General features: G+C 43.3%; 1 non-coding gene across 1 annotated transcript; it reads right to left on the bottom strand.

Moving 5' to 3' along the window:
• Window positions 1–345: 345 nt before the first annotated feature.
• On the bottom strand, window positions 346–408 carry LOC129148627 (U7 small nuclear RNA). The gene has a single exon (XR_008555629.1). It is a non-coding gene; the product is annotated as a U7 small nuclear RNA (small nuclear RNA).
• Between the last annotated feature and the right edge of the window lie 21,403 nt (window positions 409–21,811).

Here is a 21,811-nt window from a genome sequence, read left to right as displayed (position 1 = left end):
AGTTAAATTCCCAAGAGAGATAGAAACATATGTCCACAAAAAATGTGTACACAGGTATTCATTGCATTGTTATTCATAACAGCCAAAAAGTAGAAACATCCCAAATACCCATCAATTGATCGATGGCTAAATAAAATGTGGTATATCTATACAATGCAATATTATTTGGCAATAAAAAGAAATGAAATATTGATGTGTGCTACAACATGTAGGAACATTGAATCACTACAGTAAGTGAAAGAAGCAGAAAACAAAAGGGCATATATTCTATTATTCCATTTACATGAAATCTCCAGAATAGTTGATATATATTTAATAGATTCTTTTTTTTTTTTTTTTTTTGGGGTGGGCCTTCCGGTGCGAGCCGGAAGACCTGATGGACAAATTCAAAAAGAGCTGTAAGCACTAGATTCTTTTTTTAAAATATATTTTTATTGATTTCAGAGAGGAAGGGAAAGGGAGAGAGAGATAGAAACATCAATGATGAGAGAGAATCATTGATTGGCTGCCTCCTGCATTCCCCTCACTGGGGATTGAGCCCGAAACCCAAGCATGTGCCCTTGACCGGAATCAAACCCGGGACCTTTCAGCGTCGGCTCTATCCACTGAGCCAAACCGGCTAGAGCTATTTAATAGATTCTTATCAATCTATAGGATCAGAAAGTAAACCAGGAGTTGCCTATGGCTGGAGATGGGGTGAGATTGGCATGTGATTGCTAATGGGTGCTGGATTTCTTTTGAAGTGATGAAGTGTTCTAAAAGTGATTGTAGAGATGGTTATATGACTCTGAATACACTAAAAACCATGAAATGATTCACTTTAAATGTTTGGATTGTAGTATGTGAATTATCTATATATATAAAAGCCTAAGCAACCATTAGGACCGGTCAACCTAATGACCTGTTAACCGTCACTATGACGTGCACTGACCACCAGGAGGCAGACACTGAACACAGGAGCTGCCCCCTGCTGGTCAGTGCACTCCCACAGCCAACCTCCCACGGCCAGACAACCTCCTACAGTCCCTCCTCCTGGCTGGCTGGATCCCATAGAGACTGGGCGAGATGCCTCGATCACCCTGATTGCTGGCCAGGCTGAGGAACCCCACCCATGCACGAATTCATGCACTGGGCTCTACTGTTTTAATAAACTATTATTTTTAAAACGAGTAATAGCTAACTCTCTCATAGCATAATCTAGGCAAAGTTCTAAGTGTCATGTATAAGTTAACTATTTAATTCTTACAATGACCCATGAGACAGATACCATGATGGTCCCCAGAGACATATATTTATACTTCCAGTCTACACTGTCCTGGGTTGGGAACCGTTAACAGCTTGTTTTAGACTTAGATAAACCTGGCTTCTGATCTTGGCTTTGCCACTTATCAGTCAAGTTACTGCGGTTGGTTTTGCTCATAGGTTAAGTGGAAATAATAATGGTATTGGTGTTCAGCACGCAGAGTCTCTACAGTAAGCCCTTACTAGCTATGAGAGCCTTCTTTTGTGTAGTATTGTCACCGGTTTAAAAACTGAAAAGCATGACACAAACCAAAGCAGCAGGCAGCCTAACGCTGCGGAGACTTGAGGAGTCAGCTAATTATTTCTGCAAGGACAGGATTTTGTTTTCCACATAGAAACGGCCTGGCACACCAGTGGTCTGGCAGTCTACCTTTTACATTGCGTTACTTCAAATTCAAAGTTAAAATGAGGATAAAAACATTTGCCACATGCACTGAGCACTGGAAATGTTGAAGATTTGCTTTTTATTGCATGAAAAAAAAGCAGAAGTGTGGGATGGAGAAAGAAATGTGTCACTTCCCTAGCACAGGCCCGCAAGGGCAGAGCGACCTTACACCAGAAGAAAAATGCCAGTAATTGCAAACTAATCTAATTTTAAATTTCCAGATTTTCTTACTTCATCTTGTAGAGACATACTTAGTCTTGAAAGAAAAAAACAACAACAGCATCAGTGGTGAATGAAGTTGTGTGAGTTTTGCTGGCAAGCCCATGTTGCATAGTCCTGCAGAGCTCATTTGCAAGGCAGGAAAACAAAATCCAAAGTCCACCACGGTTCTGTCATTGCCCAGATGTTGCTTGGAGCACAGTTTGTGACCAGAATTTTTTAACATTTTTTTTTAGTTTGGGGGTGGCACAGTTTGTTATGGTGTGATTCAGTCTCCTCTTTTGTCTCAGATAAATGTGAGGACTTTATCTGAGTGAAACTAGAGAAAGTCAATTGAATGTGCTAAATGAAGATTTGAGAGGAAGGGCAGTTAGCCAGGTGGAAAGACTGAATGTTATGCCACTGTCAGTTCTTAAACTCATGCATGCAGTGTGTGTAGGGGGGTCGGTGTTGGGGTGCTTCTTTCCTACTCCTCTGTGTTACATGAGGAGAGGTATTCCTTGTCTCTTCCAATTTTATAAGAATATAATCTGTTGTAACAGAGGCATCACAATCGAGGTGGGAAGCATTATTTAATAAATGATAGTGAAACAATTGGTTTAGGAAAGAAATCAATATAGATCCTCTTCTTACATTCAACACCATACCAAATCTAACAGGGATTAAAGAGAGCCCAATGCAACAAATCCCGTCAAAAAAAGTCTAGAAGGAAAAATGAGACTTCGTATTTGATAGTAAAGTGGGGGTACTTTCTAAGCTTAGAAGTGTTAGAAGGAAATTTTTAAAAAGAAAAGGTTAAGTGTACTTGACCAGATAATCAATGCAAATTTCTATAGGTGTCTTACTCCCCCAATGAATATATCCCCAATGTAATTACAAAGTGATTGCCTCATTGTGAAAGACAACGTATTTTATAAAATGCACATGCAGATAAATTGAAATCAGCAGAAATACAATTTCTGAGCGCCCAAGCCAGATCTATGCCAGATACTTTGCAAACGTTCATTTAAGGTAGACATCCCCAGTTGGCACAGGGAGAAACTGAGAATCAGAGGTATGAAGGGTCTTGCCTAGTCACTCACCTGATGGGCAAGTGTTATTTTTGCTCTCAGACATCTGTTCCCTTCCAGCCCCATCCTCCAAGTTCATAATCACCTTGATTTCCTTCAGGTAACCACTCACCCATCCTTCACAGCCCAGTGCCTAGGGGAGCCTGGCTCCCACCCCAGGTCCAGAAGATGGGTCCTCAAGGGTCTCAGTTATTGAAGGTATGGTCTCATCCCTCTTGCCAGTGATTAGCTTTGGAAATGGACATGTGCCACATTCTGGCTGATCAGAAGGAAGGGAGAAATCACCCCCATGAATGTGGGGAAATAATTTTTCCCTCTCATAACAGACAGTTCTTTTTTTTGTTTTTCTGCTCTGCTGTTTTATATTCCTACCAGGATTTCATGAATATTTAATCATCTGCTCCACATCTTTGTTGACCCTTTGTACTGCCGTTTTGTTTGTTTGCTTTTTGTATTTTAGCCATTCTATTAGATGTGCAGTGATAATTTGCTGTGATGCTCTTAATTTGCATTTAAACACACAATACCTAATGCAATAAAAAACCTAAAGAAATTAACAATGTTAGTGAATTTAAATGTATTGATCTTCTTTTTTTAAGAAAATCCTCACCCGAGGATATTTTTTCATTGATTTTGATAGAGAGTGAAAGGGAGGGGGAGAGACAAAGAGAGAGAGAGTAACATTGATGTGAGAGAGACACATCAACTGATTCCCTTCTAATGCATCCCAACCAGGGCCAGGGATCAAGCCTGCCACTGAGGTCTGTGCCCTTGACTGGAGTAGAACTTGGGAACCTTCACTCCAAGGGTCGATGCTCTATCCACTGAGCCAAACTAGCTAGGGCTAAATGTATCGATCTTTTTATTAATTGCCACTGTTTTATAGACGAGAAAGTTCTTTCCCAATGAGAAGTCAGAAGCTAATTCAGCTGTGTTTTGGGAGTCATGTGTGAATGAGATACTTAAAAATGCTATGTTCATCTCATGATCATTAGAGGTGGGACAGAAACAAGTCTTCTGGGGAAGGGGTGGGGAAGGCCAAATCCTAATCATACTTGCCCCTGCTGGAGTGGCTCTAGTTGGAGCTCCATCTTATGGGAGACGGCACATTTCCTTATTATTTGATCCCATTGAGTCTGGGTGTTCCCTGGCTTGGCACCAAAGGCCTTGTCACAGAGAAAATGAGTGAAAGAACTAAGATTTGAACCCCTACACATAATTCTAAATGAGAATGTAACCTATTAACACACACATGAAAAAAAAGTTCAAACTCATTAGCAAGCCAAGTAAAGATTAAACAAGATTGAGGCCCCATTTTTTTAAAACGACTACGTGGTTGAAGACTTGTTAATGGTAAGCACTGTCATATTTTGCTGGTATTTAAGAATGCAAACTATCATAGCTCTTTAAAAATAACAGCAGCAGCCATCGCTTATTGCATGCTTACGACATGACAAACACTACGCAGAGCAAACAAACTGACTTAACCCTTAAGACAAGCCAGCTAAATAGATACTGCCGTCTCCAGTTTAAAGAGAAAGTTTACAGAGACCCATGGAACTTGCTGAGTTCTTGCAGGCACGAAGGGTGATTCTCTGCGATCCTACCACTCTGCAAGTGAACCAAGCAAGTGTCAAGACTAGTGAAATAGGAGCACCAACAAACAGAAGAAAATAGAGTTTGAAATTTGATATGAAACAAAAAGCATTAAAGTAGTTATCACAGGGAAATATCTATTCATTAGCCTTCCTTGCAACATGTTTTCGGCTAAATGTTGTATTTGAGCTACCTGTTGAGGAGAGCAGGTGGCTCCCTTATCTTTGGTGAGGACCCTTAAGGGTCTTACTCCAGCCCATGGAGCCAGGATGCATGGCCTGTGCTTATAACAAAGCCTATGCTTATCACAAAGACGACTGGGACCCAACTTAGAAAGCAATTTAGCAAATTAAATCAATAGCCTCAAAAACATTCATATTGCTTAATCTATTAAATTAAATGTTGTGAAAAATGTAAAGGCATGAAAGGTAAATGTGTTAGAGGCAGAGTTCCTGATAATCATAGAAAATTAGAAATTAATACAAATGTTCGACGGTAGGGGCCTCATTAATTAAGTTGTGTAATGCAACCATTAAAAATAACCTTTATAAGGACTCGAAAATAAAGTGGGAAACTGATTATGTTATATTCCTGTCTAATGGAGAAAAAAACAGGTAAAAGTATTTACAAAAAGTAGTCATAACTGTAAAAAAAATATTTAATGTGTAGAAAAAAGAAAAGAAACATACTAAACATGTCACAGAGACTAAATGTTGGTATAATGGGTGATTTTCTTCAATTCCTTGTATATTCTATACTGAGAATGTTCTCTAATGAATATTACTTTTAGAATAGAAATAATCTCAATAGACTTTATTTTCCAAAAGGCACAAGCATCTTTATTCATATAGTAAACATTACGGAGGGATGGAGAGGCTGCACATGAAGATATTGTAATTGTGATTCCTCAGTGTTCAGAACAAAGGCTCGGACGGAGGAAACGCCATGACTATCCTATACCCGCAGTGTTCCCACACAACCTGATGTCAAATATTTTGCCCCACTGTCAGCTCACGTGAGTCAATATTTGCTTCAGAAAAAATGGTCATGGTATGTAGGAAGCAGTTATAGGGTTAAGCCTTGGACTGACCTGCTGGCAAAGTCGCAAACAAGTCCCAGCTTGGAGGGCTCTGTCCTCGGAAGCATAATTAAGCTTGATCTTGTGACTGCTCCCTAGATCTTTCCTGGGTAGCTAGTGGGCTGTGGGAGGGGCAGCAAGTGCTGCCAAAACAAGTGAAACTTACAACAACATTGTAGATTACTTTGTTTGTCCCTGATGATAAATAAAGCACCAGCTTTGCAGTCTGGATCTGTTCTGTGGCTTCAGCCAGGCACAGAAAGATCCACCCAGCTCCCAGCTTTATGAATCTATTTCTGCGCCTTGTTTTCTTTATTTCTAATATTTCTCAATCCCTGGCCGCCACCACTTAGAACCGGTTCATTCATCTCTCTTTCCGCACGGGACGCGGAAAAGGGAGATCCCCGCCATGTCTGGCCCCCGCCGCATTCAGGCCCCCGCAATGGTAGACTTATTTAAAACATGTATCCTTATGAAACATCTGGGTGGTTTACCTATGTTTCTAGATCACTAACTCCACAAATCCAGGTAGGTGCAGAACTCTCTGAAGCCTGAAGGAGTTAAAAAGCAAAAGAAAATATTATCATACAGTAAATCTGCAAAGTTCATTATTGTAATTTACTAAAACGCCCTTTTTAATTTGGAAACACTCCCTTTACTTGGTGCTGATATCATCTGATGATCTCCCTGGTCTGTCTCTGCTCATCTCTGATTGTTACTTCTGTCTCCTCTTAGGCTCTCCACTATGCCCTTCTCTAAAATCTACACGCTCACCTTGTCTGTCCCAGACCCTCTACTCTTGTCTCTACTCTTGCCTGGACAGCCTCATCTACTCTATTAGCTCCTGCTACCTACCCTCTGGATAGTAGTCATCTTCCAACAGCCCCTAGACTTAGGTTCAATATAAAAGGTTTTATTAGCCTTTATTTTTTAAACTAGAGGCCCGGTGCATGGCACGGGTGGGGTCCCTCGGCCTGGCCTACACCCTCTTGCTATCTGGGACCCCTCAGGGGATGTCAGAGAGCCAGTTTCGGCCTTATCCCTACAGGCCAGGTCTAGGGACCCCACCAGTACACAAATCTGTGTATGGGAGGGTTTCAACTCGATCCCAACAGGCCAGGTGAAGGGACCCGACAGGTGCACGAATCCTCTAGTATGCATACAAGATCTTTGGCTAATCTCTTCCCCAGCAGCAACCTAATCCATGGCCGATTCCACGAGGAATTGGGCTCCCTCCTCTACTGGCTAGAGTGTCTACCCCCTGGTGGTCATTGTGTGTCATAGCTACCAGGCACATGGTTGCTTGGGCTTTTATATATATATATAGATAACAGATGAGTCTCAGAAATGCTAATCAAGGAACAAGTGTATAAACCAATGTGTTATCCTTTGATTCCCTTTTCCACCAACCTGACTCTCTGATTGCTGATGTCCCAGTGTTAGGATATACAGGGGTGGGCAAAAGTAAGTTTAGTTGTTCATATGGAAAATAACACAATAATTAATAAGTAACAATACAAGAATAAACTCTGTTTCGCATACTCACAACTCTTGTTTTCAATGTGCTTCCTCTAAAGTTGTTTCACCATAGTCTTAACAACTGTCAAGTCAACATAGTTAGTACTTTATGAAAAATCTATAGTACATTTATTTGAGAAATCCACATACTAAAGAAAGCACTGAGGCAGTACAGCCACTCCCTGGCTTCCCAGCTGGCCATGCCTCAGTGAGGGTCCAAAGAGACATGTTCTAAGGAGAATGTCCACTCCTGGAACAACTTTGTGCATAAATGGATAACATGACAATCCCCAATTGTTCTTCCTAAGAAAACTCCACCTTTCCCGGTAAATGGTTTAGATCTGTGGTCAGCAAACTGCAGCTCGCAAGCCACATGTGGCTCTTTGGCCCCTTGAGTGTGGCTCTTCCACAAAATACCACGGCCTGGGCGAGTCTATTTTGAAGAAGTGGCATTAGAAGAAGTTTAAGTTTAAAAAATTTGGCTCTCAAAAGAAATTTCAATCGTTGTACTGTTGATATTTGGCTCTGTTGACTAATGAGTTTGCCAACCACTGGTTTAGATCATGTTTGTTTCTCATTGCATTGTGTGAGAATCAAGGCGTTTGTGTTTTCATCCCATATAAAGATACATAAAGATACGTTACAAGGCTCCCTCAGGGGTCAGTCTAAACTCTTTGAGGCCATTCTCTCTCAACTGCACAGGCTAACTTAAGTATTGTCACTTCCCTAACCCCCTGCCCTTATTGTGTTTGTCAAATTGGTAGCCAATTGTTTCAGCTCAAAAAACATTTTTGAGTTCCAACTGTATACGAGGAGCTGTGCCAGGCACAGTGGAGTGCATGATGAATGGAACAAAAATCTTCAAAAGTAAATTACTGTTCTGTCCCCTTCCTCTAGCTCTCAGGCCTGACCTGTGCTGTCAGCCACTTTTCCCAAATACAACTGCTTGTGGCTGCAGCTCAGGGTTAAACCAATCAGGGGCTGGTGCTGGTTATTTGGTTCTTTATCACAACTTTTATTGCCAACTTTGACTTATCAATGCAAACTTAAGTGTAAAAAAAAAACCCTATTTCAAAATTACACATTCCAAATGTCCCCCAGTTGTCCCAACCTAACGTTTTAAATATTCTTCTTTCTCAGATCAGATCAAGCACTTCCTTCCATTCCCCCTTCTCATCTAGCAGCCTCCTCAGGCAGCATCATGACTGAAATCCACATAAACCATTACTTTCACTAGACAATTGGCTTTCTGTGGCACTAAGTGAAAAAGATTAAGACATCCCCAAGATCATAGCTAGCCTGTTATTATTTGATTCCTCTTTCATAGCAAGTTAGAGAGTTTGATGATCACTATTCTTATTCTTCATTATGATTAAATACTGACACTGGTTTACCCTTTAGACCTTTTTTTTTTTTTTTTCTCTCCAAGTTGCAAACAAAGGAGGGCAGGCATTATTCTGTATTCATTTAAAATAGCTTTGCATTTTCCTCCATGAATTTCATACTTAGTGCTGTGTGAAAGCCCCTAATAAATAGTAAATGCACAGAGCCAGTGCCATCCATTCAAGAGTGCAGGGGATCTGAGCAAAGGAAGCCTGATCAGGGCTGTGACCTCCTCCACCCCCATCGCAGCAACGCATCTGCAGTGTGCGCCTGGACCCCCTCCAAGTACTCACTGACTCCTTTAAAACTTTTATGGGCCTGCTTTTGAAAGCGCCCTCATTCCATATGCAAAGGCCTAGATACATATGCACACCAACAGCCTTATGCATGCAAAGTGTGCAGATGGGCAAAGGAAAATGAAGCGAGGGGTTTGGTGCGGAGACAAATTATTAACCCCAGCAATTCCTAAAAGCCAACATAGGAGTTTCATGGAAAAATAGCCTTTCTTAGAACTGGTAATGGAACTTATCTTAAATTTTGAAAACTGTAGTTTAATAAAAGTGTAAGAAAAACAGCTTTTAGAACTTTACATTTTTTTCTCCTTTGAAAACAAGCCTCTGAAAAGCCACAGAATTTCAACCAGCATCATCATCACCAAAGCTGATCTTCTCTCCATGAGTAGGGACCATGATGTCCTGTGCAAGAGACCAAAGAGTAGGCTTCCTTAACTAACAGCTGTATGATTCTCTATAAGAAGGGAAAGAGTAGAATTTGGGGGCAAGTACTATACAATAAATGATAATACATTTTCAAATATTTAATATGCAAATAGTATTCATAAACACATAATGGATCTTGCACCAGAAGTGCAAAGCCTCCTTATAATATTTTTTATTTCAGACTAGTTTATAGACCATATTTAGGTCTAAGGGCTTCCAGAATTAAGAGTAGGCATTTCTTTTTTTCTTCTATTTCTTTTTTAAAAATTTAGATATAATCCTAATATATAAAAAACCAGGGGCTGTCATGATTGAAACAACCAGATGGACTACGAACAGCAGGCTGCGTGGGGCAACCAGGCCAGCAGGGGGGACAGTTGGGGATGACCAGGCTGGCAAGGGAGGGCAGTTGGGGGTGACCAGGCCAGCAGGAGGGGCAGTAAGGGGCAACCAGGCCGGCAGGGGGGCAGTAAGGGGTGACCAGGCTGGCAGAGGGGGGTAGTTGGGGGTGACCAGGCCAGTAGGAGGGGTAGTTAGGGGCAATCAGGCAGGCAGGCAGGTGAGCAGTTAGGAACCAGTGGTCCCGGATTGTGAGAGGGATGTCCAACTGCCGGTTTAGGCCCAATCCCCCAAGAAGTCCCAGATTGGAGAGGGTGCAGGCTGGACTGAGGGGACCTCCCCACCCCGTGCATGAATTTCATGCACTGGGCCACTAGTCAACATGTAATATTGTTAGGCATATTAATTTTAGTCATACAACATAATGATTTACTATATGTATATATTGTAAAATGATCACCACAATAAGTCTAGTTAACATCCATCACCACATATAGTTTCTTTTTTTTTTTTCTTGTGGTGGAACTTTTAAGATCGACTCTCTCAACAACTTTCAAATATACAATAAAGTATTGTCAACTAATAGAGTCAGTATTTATAAGTGAAGATACAGGAAGCTTCTTATATTCTCCCCAAAAGAATTCACATGGAGTCAGCTCAGCAGACCTACTCATTTATAAGGGATAAGACTAACATAGGGAGAATCCACCTACTCCACAACACTTCTTCAGCTTGTCCCCTCATGCCATCTACAATTAGTCACTGCTCAAGCAATCCTTTCACAGAATGGTGAGAGCTTTACTCATCCTTGTGCATTTTTCTGTGTCTATTACAATGACCAATATTCTTCTCTAGACTTTAAGATCCTTAAGGATAAAGACTGTGTTGCTCCAAGTTCCTAGCACCTTACTTTCAGGGGAAGTAAGACATTAAGCAATTACTACAAGTTGTGATGAGTGTGCTAGGACAAGCATTGCTCTCAAAGCATGCAGCAGGAAGCCATACCTCCTCTAGGGTTCATGGAAGGACCCTTAGAGGGGTAACATTTGAAAGAAAAACTAAATTAAAATTACTTAGGAGATAAGACAAATTGGACTTGATTGACTGAATGAAAGGTTTGCGAGAGCAAAGATAATAATGCCCAACTTACTCGGGCAACTGGATATAAATTGAAATAGGAAACAATGAAGAAAAAACATGTTTGGGACAGTGAGTAAGATAAGGAGTTGAACCTTAGCAATGAATTTGAGGGTGCTATTGAGAGATCTGACAGGAGCTGTGCAGGAGGCAGTGGGATATAGAGGTGTCTAGGAAAGCTGTCTAGGCTCTTTGTACAAATTCAGCATTTGGATGGCAATGGAAGGCAAGAGGGTAAATAAGATTTCCCAACAAGATTGGGAAGAGAGAAGAATAGGATGGAACCAAGGAGAGGAGGCCTAGGGAAAGGTGAGGGTGAGGGGGATAAGAAGAAATCTAGGAGAGGGCAGTGTGGGGAGCCAAGGGAACAGAAGGCTTCAAGAAAGAAGGGATGGTCAACAGGGTCAACACTGCCAAGTCAAGAAAGTGGGATTTAGCAATGAGATCTTCAGTGACCTTGATGCATTGGAGGGCAGGGGGGATTGAAGGGTGCAAGAGACAGATTACACTGGTAAAGGTATGAATAGTGGGGGGGGGGGATCAGAGAAAGGAGGCAGCAAGTCAAGTTTGACAGTGAATGAAGACAAATGGCGGTAGCTGGAGGGATAGGTAGATTAGGTCAGTGTTTCTCAATCCTGGCTGTACAAGTAAAGCAAGAACTCGCCACAATAATCCTATATAATAAAAGTGTAATATGCAAATCGACTGAATGGTAGAACGACCAGTCAGCAGGAGGGCAGGGCCAGCAAGCAGGTGGCCCTAGGCCAACCAAGGCACATGCCAGTGGGCAGAGGGAAGGGACAGCAATGAGTGGGAGGGGGAGGTGACAGCGACCAGCAGCCGCTGGAGGAGGGATGATGGGGGAGCAAGGCCACACTGGCCTGCGCCGTCCCCTGATCGGCTGCCCAGTTGTCTCCTGCAGAGGGAGCATGGTGGTGGCGGCAACAGTAGGGTGATGGGGAGGGGGGGGCGCTGTCCCCTGATCTCCTGCCCAGTCACCTCCCATGAAGGTGTCAGTAGGACATCCCCTGAGGGCTTCCAGACTGTGAGAGGGTGCAGGCCGGGCTGAGGAACATGCCCCTCCCCCTCCAGAGTGCACGAATCTTCATGCACTGGGCCTCTAGTAACCTATAATCAGTTAGGAAAACATGGTAAGATGAGGAAGGAACATTTCAGAGCAGAGGGAAACCATAAGAACATTAAGAAGACCTTCTTCACAACTACATGCTGGGTTAATCCAATCATAAAATAGAAAAATATTAAACATTTGGGTGGAGGATCAGAGGGGGAGAATTGGAGTGGATAAATTCTATAGATCCTGTGTGAAAGAGATTGAGTGCATCTTTCTAAGGAGAATATGGTGGTTCACATTTTGGTTACTTTTAAAAGTTATTTCCAGGTTTCATGTGACCCAGTCTCTGTACAGAGTCACGTTGAAAAGAAACATAAGTCTGTCTTTGGAAGCCTTGAAGATTAATTCATATCTTTGTTCTTGGTGTTTCTAAAGAGCCAGACTAGACTCATGGCACCTTACAGAAAGCATCCCAGAAATCCTCCTGGGCCATCGTTCTTTCAGTCAAAGCTCTGTATTCATGGTGGCCCTGAAAATCTCTCCTACTCACTTTGGTCCATGCAGTGGTCCCTCTTCACCTCCTCCTTTTCTCCTTTCCCCTCCTTTTCCAGCTGTAGGGGACCATCAGGACACCCACCCCTAACTGCCAACTCTGCCAGGGTGCCCTAGGGTTCTGGAGAACTCTCTGCCCATCCCCAATCCCAGCCCTCCTTCCCACAGAGCAGAGTTTGTAGGGTCCTCTGGGTTGTGTTATTCCTTCCCTCTGACTTGTGTGTGCAGGGCGGGGGGTGGGGGGGAAGACTACTCTACCTCACTCCCACCACTTTGATATAGGATACTTGACACCTTTCCTTCTTTCCTCAGATCTGGGGCTGAAGTCCCCACTGTCTTTTCTGGAGGAGGTAGTGAATGGGGATCCATTTCTTTTCTGGGCAGAGACAGATGCATTGTCAAAACTTTCACCAGGTAGTGAATGGGTGTCTATTTCTAATCTGGGCAAAACCTTCACCAGGGGTGACTCTGCTTTCTTATAGCCAAGTTCCCACTTTATATCCCAGTTCACACACACACACACGCACACGCACACACACACACACACACACACACACACACACAAAACACTAGCTTATTTACAAACTTTAAGCTGGAGTCATATAACCTCCTTTCTTTCAAGAAAATGTCCATATTGTCCATATTGGAGAGAAAGATGCCAACACAGATGAATAGGGATGTGAGAGATGACCAATAAGAAAACCCTAAAGGCATTGTTTGAGCCTCTGAATCCTGTAATGATGAAACTTTTTTTTTTAAATCTTAGTTAATAAATGTCTCCCTTTCTTCTCTCCCTCCTTCCCTTCTTTCCTTCTTATCTCTATTTGTAATTTTTCCCCCGTTGTTGAGTTTTCCTTAAGCTTGTTTGAGAAAGGGCTCTGTCACTTGTAACTGAAGGAGTTCTAACTCAAACAGTTCCCCTCCCTGAGTTTGGTGATCTGGCTTTTGTAAAGAACCCCGTGGATTTGCTTGCCAAGCAAGCCTGGGCTGTTTCTAAAGAACCTCTTGACTTAGGGGCATGGCTTGATGCAAACCTTTCCCTCTCTTTCTGGACATTTTCTGTCCTTATTCGCTAAAAATTTCTTTCCTCCCTACCAGTAAGAGAGTGAGATCACACATATATCACTTAACATTTTACAGGCACTAAAAATTGTTTTGAAAGCATTTTTTAATGACATAGCAAAATACTTGTAATATATGATCTTAATTATTTTAAGTATGGAATAGCTAGCCATAGAAGGAAATATATCAAAATATAAACAGTGGTAATAATCTGAGGATAAGATTATGAGTGATTTATATATTATATTTTCCAACTTTATAAATGGACATTCAATTATTTTGTGATTAGAAAATAATAGGAGTTATTAATATAATATATAAATTGTAGTACATTCATCCAGAGGACAATTTTGTAGTCATTAGAAAGAATGTTTTGAAGACATTTCAGTGACTTTGAAAAATGCTCATAATAGAACAATTGGGAAGGTAGACAAAACTATATATATTATGTTAATTATAGATGTGCAAATAGATGCAGAGAAAATGAGTAAAGCAATTGCTTTGAAATATTAATGGAAGTTACCTCTGAGTTGTGAGATCGTGGTTAATTTTGTTCTCTTCTTTATATGTGTTTGTATTTTTCCAACTTTAAGAATCAGAATTATTCTTTTATAATCATAAGCCTATCTAATTAAGAAGGGATATTCTAATTGACCCTCACACTGTCGCAAAGATGGCAGCGCCCACAGCCAATAAGGAGGGAATATGCTAATTGACTGTCATGCCCTCAAAGATGGTGGCACCCACAGCCACTCAATGGCAGCGCCCAGTCCCCTCAGCCCCACTGGGGTGGCAAGCACTTGGCATGGCTGGGCCCACCCCCAGATGGGTCCAGTTGCTCCACGCTCCTGCCTCTAGAGTCCCCCAGTCTCCTCAGCCCCCCAGCCACACAGGACCAGCTGGAGGAACAACCAAACAACTGAACAAGCAGGCTGCATGGGGTGACCAGGCTGGCAGGGGGGGTTAGTGAGGGACGACCAACAACTGAACAAGGAGGCTGCATGGGGTGACCAGGCTGGCAGGGGGGTTAGTGAGGGACGACCAAACGACTGGACAAGCAGGCTGCGTGGGGCGACCAGGCCAGCAGGGGAGTGAGGGACGACCAAATGACTGAACATCAGGCTGCGTGGGGTGGCCAGGCCGATGGGGGGGAGGGCTGTGAGGGGCGATCAGGTTGGCAGGGGGGGCATTAGGAGTGACCAGGCCGGTGAGGGGGGAACAGTTAGGAGTGACCAGGCAGGCAGGCAGGTGAGTGATTAGGAGCCAGCGGTCCAGGATTGTGAGAGGGATGTCCAACTGAAATCAGCAGTCAGACATCCCCCAAGGGGTCCCCGATTGGAAAAGTTGCAGGCTGGGCTGAGGAGACCCTTCACCCCGTGCATGAATTTCATGCACCGGGCCTCTGGTACAACAGTAAAATGTTACTCTGGTGGAAAAAACTTTTGAAATAGCAACTCTACCTCACTCCCACCCATTTGAAATAAGATACTTGACACTTTTCCTCCTTCCCCAGGTCAGGCGCTGAAATCCTCTCTCTGTCTTTTCTGGAGGAGGTAGTGAATGGGCAGAGAATGAAGCCTTATAAAAACCATCACCAAGTGTGAATCTGTCTTCTGACAGCCAAGTTCCCCTTCTCTAGCTCCCAATTTAGCTTTACACACACACACACACACACACACACACACACACACACACACACTTGTTTATTTACAAATAATTAAAGCAGAATTTCTCAAAAATGGAAGAGGTAAATCTGGAAATATCGCAAAATAAAAATAAATATTTACATAACATATATGTTTATTTTCTCATTTAAACTTTTCAAAATCCCTATGAAAAAAAAGTATCATTATTTCCCCTGATTAATGGATTAGCAAAACAGAATCTTAAAGAGAGATGAAACACCTTTCCAAGCTTCATACAGCCAATAAGTGGTCGAAGTGGAATTTGAACCAAGGCAATTTTACTGTGGGCATATGCTGTTAACCAAAATGTATATGACAAACCATGGTAATATATACCATGATTTTTTTTTAATTCTTCTTGCAAAAGGTGGTAAAGGGAAAGTTTCAGAAAAGTATCATGATCTGATTCTGCACCATTTCTTTAGGTTTGTTGTTGGGATTAAGGATTTTACAAATAATTGTAGAGCCCTAGCCGGCTTGGCTCAGTGGATAGAGCATCAGCCTGTGGACTGAAGGGTCCCAGGTTCAATTCTGGCCAAGGGCACATGCCTGGGTTTCAGGCTCAATCCCCAGTAGGGGGCATGCAAGAGGCAGCCAATCAATGACTCTCTCTCATCATTGATGTCTCTCTCTCTCTCTCTCTCTCTCTCTCTCTCTCTCTCTTTCCTTCTCCCTTCCTCTCTGAAATCAATAAAGAAATATATTTTTTTAAAAATAATTGTAGAAAAAGCTCATTACATGTAACTGATTGGAGCTCAGACTTGACATACACAGTGCTGAGCAGTTATGTGTGTCGTTTTAGATATTTCTGTTCCTGCCAGCTTCCGCATAGATCTGGGTAGGAAAAGAAGACAAGGAAGGCTATTCTCTAAAGTGCTCACTGTAAAACTCTGGGTACATTTTCTAGCCTCCCCTCACTTTGTTCTGTGTTGCTGGGGTGTGAAGCAGTTGAAGATCACCTCAGTTTTTGTTGGTTAGGGAGCTTAAGCCTTATCTGAAGAAGCTAATCCCTGCCAATGTGGCACTACTTCTTGAGGCCTCCAGTTGGAGCCACTATAGTTTTATCCCTTGACTCTTTCATATGCACTTGAGTGGGCAAAGCTACTCCTAGGCAGAAGCAGGGAGGGGCAGTGGTCATTGCAGGGCCGGAGAAGGTAGAAGGAGGACTAGGGGTTCCTCCAGTTGCACTGGAGACCAGAGAAGAGAAACTTTCCAGGGCATCAGATGGTCAATGGTGCTAAAAGCCGAATACAGGTTAAGTATTAAAAACTGAGGGGAAAAAGTTGGATTTGGCAATTCAGTAAACCCTTTCTGGAACAGATTCAGAAGAGAAGCAAGAGTAGAATTCACGGTGCCTGGTGGTCAGCAGTGAGTAGGCAGTGAGACGTTGAGTGAGCCCAGCAGTCTCTTCTTTCTTTGGCAGTGAAGGGTAGTGGGAAGTTTAGGCATGTAACAGAGTTAAGGAAAAGTGTGCACTCGTGTGTGTGTGTGTGTATGTGTGTGTGTGCGCGCGCGCACGCGTGCATGCACCAGAAATAAGAAAGCTGAGCAGGTTTATAAACTGAGCAGGAGACAACACACCAAGAGACAAGAGGATAGAATAACTACCATGGTTGAAAGCTTACTTTGTTCCAGACACGGTGCTAGGGCCTCACATTATTTGTTTCATTTAATGGCACAGCAAGGCTCAAAGAAGGTAATTTTCCCAAGATCACACAGCTGTTACTCTGGCAAATAAAACAGACATATCTTTCTGACTCGGAAGACCCATAAGCTCTCTGTATAAAACAGAGGAAAAGGAGGAAAGTGTATTTAGTACACAAAGGTCCTAGAGGAAGTCATTGGAGTTGGAATAAAAAATGTGGATTAGTAAGGCAGAGGGACATATCTACCCCAAAGGCAAAGGAAGATGGAATCAGAAGGGATTATGACTTAATTTTATTTTATTTGGATAAAAATAGCCTCCGTAGCTGGGTAGGTGTCCAACTAAATTCCTAGGAGATCACTGATGATTTCACTGACCTTACAGTGACAAAAGCACAACTTTCTATTTTTTATCCTTTTATTGGGTCTGGTTTTGATTGCTCCCCAAAATTATCTCAAATCATATACTGTCACCCGGCTGGTGTGGCTCAGTGGTTGAGCGTTGACCTATGAACCAGGAGGTCACAGTTTGATTCCTGGTCAGGGCACATGCCTGGGTTGCAGGCTTGATTCCTGGTTTGGGGCGTACAGGAGGCAGCCAACCAATGATTCTCTCTCATCATTGATCTCTCTCTCTCTCTCTCTCTCTCTCTCTCTCTCTCTCTCTCCTTTCATCTCTGAAATCAATAAAAATATTTTTTTAAAAAATACAACAAAGAAAAAATCATATACTGTACCTTTGCATGACTGCACCCATAAAGCTATTCCTTTTACCTAGAATTTCCTTCCTTGTCCATATGTGAGATATACGGTGATGGACACTACTAATTAATTGGCAAACCAAATGAAATGAAGACTGAGATTGAATAAATTTCATTTAATAATTTGGGTCTTCTGATTTTTATCTACTTAGTTATTGTTGGGGCATGTGAAATAGAAGAATTTTTAAATAAAAGAAAATTTAAATAAAGACTTCTAAAGGATGAGCAACAAATTACCATTGAGCTTTTGTATCTTCTAAGCCATTCTGGTTGAAATCCATGACCTACTTTATTTTACAGTCTGTTGCCATAGTGCTTAGGTTAACTGTGAAACTAAAGAAGATTGATTTCCAGTGCAAATCTTAATTTTTATTGTGCCCTGCAGTGCTGCATGGATGATGCATGTGTGATAAGTCTCATATTTAGACGATTCCAGGGGGAGTTTTGAGAATTAAAGTATTATTGCCTCTATCAGTGGTTATTAAGATAATATATTTTCTCTAGATGTGTATCATTTTCTTTAAAAAGTAAGTGATTTTATAAATAGCCTTAGGCAGAAAAGAAGCAGGCTTTTCTGACTGTTTCAGAAGCAGTACCCAGTTAACGTGAGTTAAATCATTATTTCCTAAAAAGGAAAACAATATTTACCTTGGAACACCTAAGCTTCAAGCTCGAAGACAAATGCTTGTCTCTCAAATGTTTTAATGCCTCATTTAGTTTAAAAATCAATCCCACAATAAAGTTGGCATGTAGAATTCTCAAGACCTTATCTTTATTTAAAAAAAGGTGTGGTATGTGTTCGGTGAGAGAGAGGGCCTGACCATGTCTAAGAGCCTAAGATTCTGCAGAATTCTCTGCAAAGGGGCCTTTTTTTTTTCTTTTCTGAAATGGTAAGACTTTTTTTCATTACACTTGTGGTATTGGGATTTATAATAAGAAATATAGATTTGGTCTGAGTCCACTTTTCCTGCCCTGAGCTCCTACAACCCATGGGATTTCCTAAGTGTTAAGAACACAAAGGCGTCTTTTGTTATGTTAATGAGGTGACTTTGGAAAGCAGCCAGATGGGGCTATTTGCCAAGGGAACCAATCAGAATTTCAGTTCCACCCCTAGCCGCCCAGAAGAGAGGGGCTGGAGGTTGAATGAATTTCCAGTGGCCAATGATTTAATCAGTCATGCATGGGTAATTGAGCCTCTATAAAAATCTAAAGGAGGGGGTTCAGAGTGCTTCCAGGTTGTTGAACCAAAACACATCCATGAGCTGGGCCCCAAAGTCCTAGGGGACAGAGGCTCCTTTGTTTGGGACCTCAACCTATATATCTCTTCACCTGGTCCTTCATTCAGATCCTTGAATATCCTTTGTAATAAACTGGTAATCTAGTGAGTAGACTGGTTTCCTCAGTTCTGTGAGCTGTTTCTAGCAAATTAATCCAACCCAATGAGTGGGGCCATGGAATCTCCAATTTACAGTCAGTTGGTAACAACTTGGGTTTGGCATCTGAAGTAGGGGCAGTGTAGATGGTATAATTGGTGAAATCATTGGTCATTGGTGATTAAGTCAATCTTTAGCCCATCACCTCTCCCCTCCCCAGAGGAGATCAGAACTCACTCATAGTTAAGAGCTTATATCCCAGTCATATTGCCTCTAGTTCAAACTTGACTCTATTACTTATTGGCTGTGGGATCTTAGATGAGTTACTATTGTGAATGAAAAAGGGGCTGGCTACATGGCAGACCTAACAAGCCCAGTGACCAAAAGTAACCACTCAGGGTAATCCTATCTAATAAAAGAGTAATATGCAAATTGACCGTATCTCTGCTACATCCACAAGCCACGCCCACCAGCCAATCAGGAGTGAGTATGCAAATTAACCCAACCAAGATGGCTGCAGCCACGGAGAGAGCAGGAGGCTTGGGTGTCCCCTGGCAATGGAGGAAGCCAAGCTTTCTGCCTGCTCTGGCTGGCCCAGGCCTCCACTCAAGGCTACAAAGTTTCAATTATGGAAGATATATAAATCCTAACAAAAATGGCTGTGGCCATGGAGTGAGCAGAAGGCTTGGCTCCACTCAAGGCTACAAAGTTTCAATTATAGAAGATAAATAAATCCCAGTACCAGGGCCTCCGCTTGGGTAGCGGGGGGGGGGGGGGGGGAGGGGGCGTGGCCAGCCTGCAAACCACCACAGGCCCCTTGCCCAGGCTGCCCCATGTCCCAAGGGAACCCCAACCCTGATCCAGGACACCCTGCTTAGGGGGTGATCAGGGCAAACCAGCTGGCCCCCACCTGTGCACCAGGCCTCTATCCTATCTAATCCTATCTAATCAAAGAATAATATGTAAATTGACTGTCACTCCAACACAAAAGATGGCTGCTCCCATGTGGTCAAAGATGACTGCCCCCATGTGAACACAAGATGGCCACCACAAGATGGCCAGCAGGGGAAGGCAGTTGGGAGGGATCAGGTCTGCAAGGGAGGGCAGTTGTGGGTGATCAGGCCAGTAGGAGAGGGCACTTGGGAGGGACCAAGCCTGCAGGGGAGGGCAGTTAGGGGTGACCAGGCTGGCAGAGGAGGGAAGTTGGGGGCGACCAGGCCTGCAGGGGAGAGCAATTGAGGGGGGGGGCAGGCCTGCAGGGGAGGGCAGTTAGGGGTGACCAGGTCTGCAGGGGAGGGCAGTTAGGGGCAAAAAGGCTGGCAGGGGAGCAGTTAGGCATCAATCAGGCTGGTAGGGGAGTGGTTAGGGGGTGATCAGGCTGGCAGGCAGAAGCAGTTAGGGGCAATCAGGAAGGCAGGCAGGAGAGCAGTTGGGAGCCAGCAGTCGTGAATTGTGAGAGGGATGTCCGATTGCCCATTTAGGCCCGATCCCATGGGCAGTCGGACATCCCCCGAGGGGTCCCAGATTGGAGAGAGTGCAGGCTGGGCTGAGGAACACCCCCCTCTGTGCATGAATTTCGTGCACTGGGCCTCTAGTCCTATATAATAAAAGCCTAATCTGCTAAGTGTCCAGTAGTCTGGTCGTCCGTTCAACCAATCAAAGTGTAATATGCTAATGATATGCTAAGGCCACTCAACTGCTTGCTATGACATGCACTAACCACCAGGGTGCGGATGCTCTGACCGGTATGTTAGCTTGCTGTGGGGTTCGGCCAATCGGGACTGAGTGAGACAGGCCGGACATGCCCTGGAGCCCTCCTGTGATCCCTCCCCGGCTGTCCAACCTCCCGTGTCTCTCCTGGCGCCGATCGTGCACCAATGGGGTCCCTCGGCTTGGCCTGCACCCTCTTGCAATCCAGGACCCCTTGGGGGATGTTGGAGAGCCAGTTTCAACCCGATCCTGCAGATCAGGCCGAGGGACCCCACTAGGCCTCTAGTCTGATTAGGCAGGTCATGGTGGGTAGTCACATCTGAGGCATATAGTTTACCTAGAAAAGGTTAATCTTTACCGTAAGCCAGCTCTGTCCATTTTTCTTATGCATCTAGGAAATACTAGAGTAATTTTCCAAATCCCTTGTAGACAAAACCAGAGCACCATGATCCTGAAATTCCTTACTGTTGTCTTGTTTCCAGAATACTATCTTGATTTACTATAAATGTTAAATGTTAACTATCCTATACCCACCAATCCTATCTAATAAAGAGGGAATATGCTAATTGACTGCCCTGCCCTCAAAGATGGTGGCACCCACAGCCAATAAGGAGGGAATATGCTAGTTGACTGCCACGCCCTCAGAGATGGCGGTGCCCACAGCCACAAGATGACGGTGCACAGGCAAGCCTTGGATGGTGGCTGTCTAGCTGCCTAGAGCCGCCCGAGGCTCAGGTAACCAGGGCCGTCCAAGGCTTGCACTGCCGGTAGTGGTAGCAGCAGAGGTGTGATGGGGCGTCGCCTTCTCCTGATCATTGGGTCCCCTCCCACCCCTGAGGGCTCCCGGATTGTGAGAGGGGGCAGGCTGGGCTGAGGGACCACTCCCCTCCAGTGCATGAATTTTCATGCACCAGGCCTCTAGTATAAAATAAGTGTGTACCTTTCCATTTTACTTTTAATCCAATCCTAGAAATTTCCCCTGCCTTGCTTTCTCCTGCCACCTTAATTTCCCACCAATGGATTTCATGTAGCTTTCCTTACATTTTATCCTTTGACTCTAAATGTATAAAGAGAAGTGCAAAACTGCCATTCTCTGGAGCATTGTCTCAAGACTTTGAGATCTTGCTTCCAGGGCTTTTCTCGGTGTGATTCAAATAAACTCTAATAAACTCTTGTAAAATTTTTCTATAGGTTTGGACTTTCTAT

This window comes from Eptesicus fuscus, chromosome 3, assembly GCF_027574615.1.
Source record: "Eptesicus fuscus isolate TK198812 chromosome 3, DD_ASM_mEF_20220401, whole genome shotgun sequence".
Classification (NCBI taxonomy): domain Eukaryota; kingdom Metazoa; phylum Chordata; class Mammalia; order Chiroptera; family Vespertilionidae; genus Eptesicus; species Eptesicus fuscus.
Note: the sequence above shows the minus strand (reverse complement) of the source record. Positions and strands in the feature narration are given on the sequence as shown.